The 5,724-nt window shown below is 52.0% G+C and overlaps 1 long non-coding RNA gene across 2 annotated transcripts; it reads right to left on the reverse strand.

The window, feature by feature from the left end:
• Positions 1-310: 310 nt before the first annotated feature.
• On the reverse strand, positions 311-5,305 carry LOC132529357 (uncharacterized). 2 transcript variants are annotated; one of them, XR_009543429.1, is made up of 4 exons: positions 4,830-5,305; positions 4,500-4,617; positions 3,843-3,970; positions 311-571 (listed from the first exon to the last, which is right to left on the reverse strand). It is a non-coding gene; the product is annotated as an uncharacterized LOC132529357 (long non-coding RNA). The 2 variants fall into 2 exon arrangements; XR_009543428.1 differs by having other exon boundaries at positions 4,505-4,617; positions 4,830-5,298.
• Between the last annotated feature and the right edge of the window lie 419 nt (positions 5,306-5,724).

Consider the following 5,724-nt stretch of genomic DNA (forward strand, 5'->3'; position numbering starts at 1 on the left):
TTTGGGTTTTAAATGCAGTCCCACCCCCAGTTTGATTACAGAAGTTCAGAACTGAGATTGAGGGAGAATATTCACACGAAGAAGAAAAAGAGATGAGCATCCAACGCAGAGCCAAGAAACTGCTGGAAGCCCTCAGCCCAGCCCAACCCTTTCCCATCACAAAGCCACAGAATTTCAGGACTGGGAGGAACTGTAGACCTACCGGCCCAGCTGTTACATCCCTGGATAAGCACTTTCCCTTCCATTTGGATTGTCTATAAATTACTGTACAATCTGAGATGCGGAAACAAACACTGAAATTAACAATGACTTAAAGAAGGTAGAATTTTAGTTCTCTCTTAGGTAAGAGGCCAGAGGTGGGGGTGGGGGTGGGGGCGGTCAGGGCTCAAGGATTTAGCTGCTCCCCAAAGTCATTCAAACACCTCAGGCTTCTGCTGCCCTGTCTGTCCCTCCACACTCAGCTTTCATCTCATGGTCCAAAGCAGTCGCTCCAGCTCTGGCCATTGCACCCATAGTCAGCCAGCAGACCTGACCCAGAGGTCACTCCCATCACTTCTGTTCTGAAGGGGAGCTGGGGGGAAAAAAAAAAAAAAGCAGTTGTTATTTGGGAAGCCAGGTGCCCAGCTAAAATGTCTACTGCTACATAAGATAGAGAAATGGGTATTGGGGAGGGACTGGCCACGTCTGCCGCAGAGGGCTCCTAGGGGAAAATGCAAGTCATTCTGTGGCACAAATTTCCAGAATGAGTTGTGCTGAAACATAATGAATGTCACATTTTGTTTTATTTGGAACTCGCTAGCATCTTGGGCACAGTTCCACTTTGTTGTTAATGTCAAAATTGCATCTCAAGAAAAACTGTAATGACTAGTGGACTTTGCTGCTAGTTCAGAGGGTGGGCTCTGGAGGCAGACTGCTCAGGTTTGATTCTGGGCCCTCTTCCTACAAGCCAAATGGCTTTGGGCAAATTACCTACCTGTTTGTGACTCAGTTTACACATCTGTAAAATGGGGATAATCATTGTTCCTGCCTTACTTGACTGTTGTGAGATTGCATGTGGGAGTACCCAGCACCATACTGGGGACATAGGAAAAGCTTGATAAATGCTAGTTGTGGTAGTTAGTCTCCAAAGATGACTCCAAACAACTCCTACCCTTTCTCTACACATATGCCCCTCCTCCATCAAGATGTGGAGCTTACCTGTAACCCCTTGAGTCTGGGTTGGGACTAGGACCCAGTGGAAGTGACGGCCACTCTGGGCCTGACCTTTAAGGAAACAGGCAGCTTTCACTTCCTCCCTCTTGGAATCCATGGCATCCTCTTGGATGCCATGCTGTGAGGAAGCCCAAGCAGCTGCATGGACAGGCCCACATGGAAGGCAACTAGGCTCCCAGCTCACCCACAGTCTCCACTGAGATCCCAGCCTTGTGAGTGAGCCATCCGGGAAGTGGATCTTCCAGCTAGTCAGCTATCCCAGCTGATGCCATGTGGAGCTGAGAGATGATCCTGCCGAGCCTATGAAATTGCAAACTGTGAGCAAAGAAATGACTGTTGTTTTAAGCTACTAAATTTGGGGGGGGGTGTTTTTTTATGCAGTGATAGATGACCAGAAGGCAATTTGATATGTAGAAGTAGGATGCTATTGAAATAAAAACTTTAGGGACTTCCCTGGTGGCGTAGTAGTTAAGAATCTGCCTGCCAACGCAGGGGACATAGGTTCGATCCCTGGTACGGGAAGATCCCACATGCCCTGGAGCAACTAAGCCCATGGGCCACAACTACTGAGCCTGCGCTCTAGAGCCCGAGAGCCACAACTACTGAGCCTGAATGCCACAACTACTGAAGCCTGTGCACCTAGAGCCCATGCTCCACAACAAGAGAAGCCACTGCAATGAGAAGCCCGCGCACCTCAATGAAGAGTAGCCCCTGCTCGCCACAACTAGAGAAAGCCCGTGTGCAGCAATGAAGACCCAATGCAGCCAAAAATAATTAATAAATAAATTAATTAATTAAATTAAAACTTTAAACGTGTGGCATTAGTTTGGGAACCAGATGGCAGCAAGGGCCTAGAGGAAACTGTGAAAGCTTAAAGAACAGTGAGGAGAGTGCTATTGGATGCTGAAGAAAATAGGACCCCAGTTATGTAGCTGAAGTGGGATAAAAGCAGACGCTTGTTTTAATCCCCTCCTATTCACCTCTTTGGTGAGAGAGGGATCCCCCACCTGAAGGTGGTGGGAATGGCTGAAAACACAACACCCAACACTGGACAGATGAGACAGCAATCTGTTTATGCATCATATATACTCACAGCCCAGGGAAAGAGGACACTGCACACCATGCAGACCCACACCTAACTTGCCCTCAGGAACAGTGTGAACAACCAGGGGCGGGGAAGCCAGGCTCTGTAGTATCAAGAGGGTGAGGTGCCTCTGGTTCCCATGGGCGGACGTGGTGGGGTTTGTTGGTATAATTCCTCGGGCTGCCAGGAGGCTGAAACCCGCTTCACAGGGATAAGCAGGAATTGTACCAGGTCCGTGGGACAAGGTGGGTTGTTTAGCTAGGGGACCTTATCCACGGGAGCAGAGTTCCTGTGCAGGGGACTTGCTGTCAGGCCATTTGAGGTTCTCCCAATTTCACCAGAAGTCAAGGCTGTACATAATACGGGGCCTAAATTTTAGTCTTTATACCACAGTGCTTAGCAAAACCGGTGGCTGTGGTGATGTGAAAGATAGAAAAAGTGTCCAGTGACCATGTAGGTCTGGTTAAAGTGACGAACAGGCAGAATGTTGAAAATGCCCGGTATCCTCTTCAAACTATTATGTATTTCATTTCTTTAGGAATGAGGTTGTCAGGATGAACATTTTCAAAACAATCTTGGCTGTCTTTGAGCCGAGGACAGAGCCTGGCGTGCTGCTTATCTGCATTACTATTTGAACGAATGCATTCTGATGCCTCTGTCCTGCCACAGGTCCTGTGTCAGTTTCAGCAGTTCTTCACCTGCAAATAGTCTGCTTCTGTGAACAGTTTATTTAAGCAGAGCAAGTGACCGGAGCAATAAGCAGGGCACCTGGGGAGCCGAGATGACCAAAAGGTACCAGAAGGTAGTTTTTCCCAGGCAAAGTTAATTTTTTCTGCTTCAACTGCCATAATATTGTTTCCCAGAGGAAACGGTCAGCGATGTCAAATAGGGGACGCAGAGGGCTCAGGGGCTGGTCGCTCTGAGGTTCCTCCAGGGAGCCAGTGGGCATGCGGGAAGTGGGCAGGTGAGGCTGCCACAGGTCCAGTTCACTATGCAGGTTTTCTCACCCACGTTTTCTTGTTTAAGTCATACACCCACCTTACTAAGTTGTCATAAACATTCCCATTTTAGAGATGAGGTTATTGAGGCTCAGAGAGGTCATCAAGATTTGAACTCCTGTCTCTCTGGGAATAAAACTCATGCTCTTTCAACGACACCAGGAAGTCCCAAGCTGTCTCCCAAAGACCCTGCCCTGTGACTACCCAGGGGGCCCACCAGAGTCCCCGATCTCAGATAGGAATGAAAACAGACTACGTGGCAGATCCCATCCTTTGCGTGTTACAGTGCACAAACCTGCAAAGCTCATCTGTGTCAACGAGCAGGGGGTGGGGTGTGGACACCCCCAGACCCCACTCAGACTTGGGCCAGACCCTCTCTTCACAGGGCACTTTTGCAGTGTCACTCATTCAACTATATCGTGGACTACCATGCACCAGTCCCTGCCTGGGGCCAGACTGCCTGGGCCTGAATCCCATGCAGCTGTGTGATGCTGAGTAGGTGGCCTCAGTTTCCTCATCTGTGGAATGGTGGTAATACAGACACCTACCTCCCAGAGTGGTCGGAAGCAATGGATGATTTAAGGTGTATGGCACGGTGTCAGGCATATAGCAAGCACTCTCCTTTCGTTATCATCATCATCTGATGATGAATAGATGAATGGAATTCATTGTAAAACTGTAAGATAGACAGGAAAGGCTATAATTAACCCCGTTTTATAGGTGAGAAAATTGAAGCTCAGAGGCATTAAAAAGGTTGCAGAGACAGAATGGGTACAATTATTCTTATTTTACAGATGAGGAAACTGAGGCTCAGGGAGATAAGTAACAAGTTCAAGGTCAAAGTCAGTGTCAAAGGCAGGCCTAAATGCTCTGGCCCAGGCTCCCCCTCTGTCCTCAGTAATATCCCCCTCTTTGGAATTCTGCACTAACACAGCAGGATTTCACAGAGGGCACAGGTAGCCCTCGTCATCAATGGCCAAGAGGACAGGTGGCCTGAGATGGTGTAGGTCCTGCAGTAGCTTGTATCTTCCAGCCAAATCTGCCCGTGGCCTCACCCGTTCAGGTCTCACCTGCTCAGGTGCTGCAGGAAGTCCCCTGGAAAATGTTGGCTCAGGAACCCCCCTCCCCCTCTCCCACTGGGCTCAGCACCTGTGCCTGCCCAGGTGGATGGAGACAGGGGGGCTGGACTTGGAGACCCGCAGTACCTCACCCTCAGCTGGCTGGATCAGAGGGCCCTGGCGCTCTGCCTGAATTGCACCATTATTGCTTCCTTTGGGTTTAAGGTGGTATGTAGCCAAACTTCCTCACGAAGCAGAAATTACCCTGAGGGGAGACAATTAAGAGTTCTTAATGGGTTGAAGAAAGAAAGGGAGGGGCTGGGTGTGTTTCTGGATTTTTAGTGAAAGGAAGTAATTTGTTTTGAAGGGAGGGTAGTGGAAAGGGATGGAAGAAAGTTCCAGAGTGTGGAAGTTGGAGGGGGCGTTGACTGGCACTTATGAGAGGTTTGGGGGAGACGGCTGTTAAGAAGCGCTCACGTGGATTAAGCATGTTCTTTTGCTAGGCTCTGTCCTCAGCCCAGACCTGCGCGACCTCATTGAACCCGCCAGGTGGGGACGCCTAGCGTTGAGCCCTCCACACGGCCCGCCCCGCGGACGCCAACTCAGCCTCCATTCAAGCGCTTCATCCAACAACCTCTGGAGGCCCTGGGGCGCAGGAGAACTGGAGGAACAGGGTTAGAAATGCTGAGTGCAGCGGGGGAATAAACCGGAGAAACGCAGGCGAGGGAAGGAGCTGGAGACACAGGATTATCGTGAGCGCCGGAGGCTCGGTGCTGCCGCCTTGAGGCTGCGCGGGGGACCCAGACGGAGGGCCCGGAGGCTCCAGGGGACACCCGCCGCCCCCCGGGGAGTCTGCGGGCGCCCTCGACCACAGCCACGGGGGTGGGGACGCAGGTCTCGGCAGGCGGACCCCCGACCCCTCACCAGAGCCCCGGCCGGCCTCTCCCACCCTGGGTTTTCGGCGCTCCCAGCATCCCCAGCTCTTCCACCTCCGGGCGCTTGTTCCAGCTGTGCCCTCTGCCTGAAACACTTCCTCCAAGCATTAAGCTCCTCGTCCTCCCAGGCCTCCCCAGGCAGCCTCCCTGGCCGTGAACCCCGCCCCTGGCCAGAATTTCTGCTCCTGCCTCCAGTTTCCCCGGAGCCCCACAGCCCTCGGGTACAGCGTCCTCTCCTCCCCACCGAGGGATCCGCAGGGCTCCGATGGACAGACGCCGAATGAACTGGAATATCTGGAGCAGCGGAGACGCAGGGCGTGGTGGATAAGCGCCCGCGGACTCGCACACCCGCCTCCCAGGGCCGGCTACGTGGCTGAAGGGACAGCAGGACCTGGCGCGGGCGCAGGGAGCCTTTTCCTGGCCCGAGGGCGCCCCCT

This window comes from Lagenorhynchus albirostris, chromosome 11 (genome assembly GCF_949774975.1).
Source record: "Lagenorhynchus albirostris chromosome 11, mLagAlb1.1, whole genome shotgun sequence".
NCBI lineage: Eukaryota > Metazoa > Chordata > Mammalia > Artiodactyla > Delphinidae > Lagenorhynchus > Lagenorhynchus albirostris.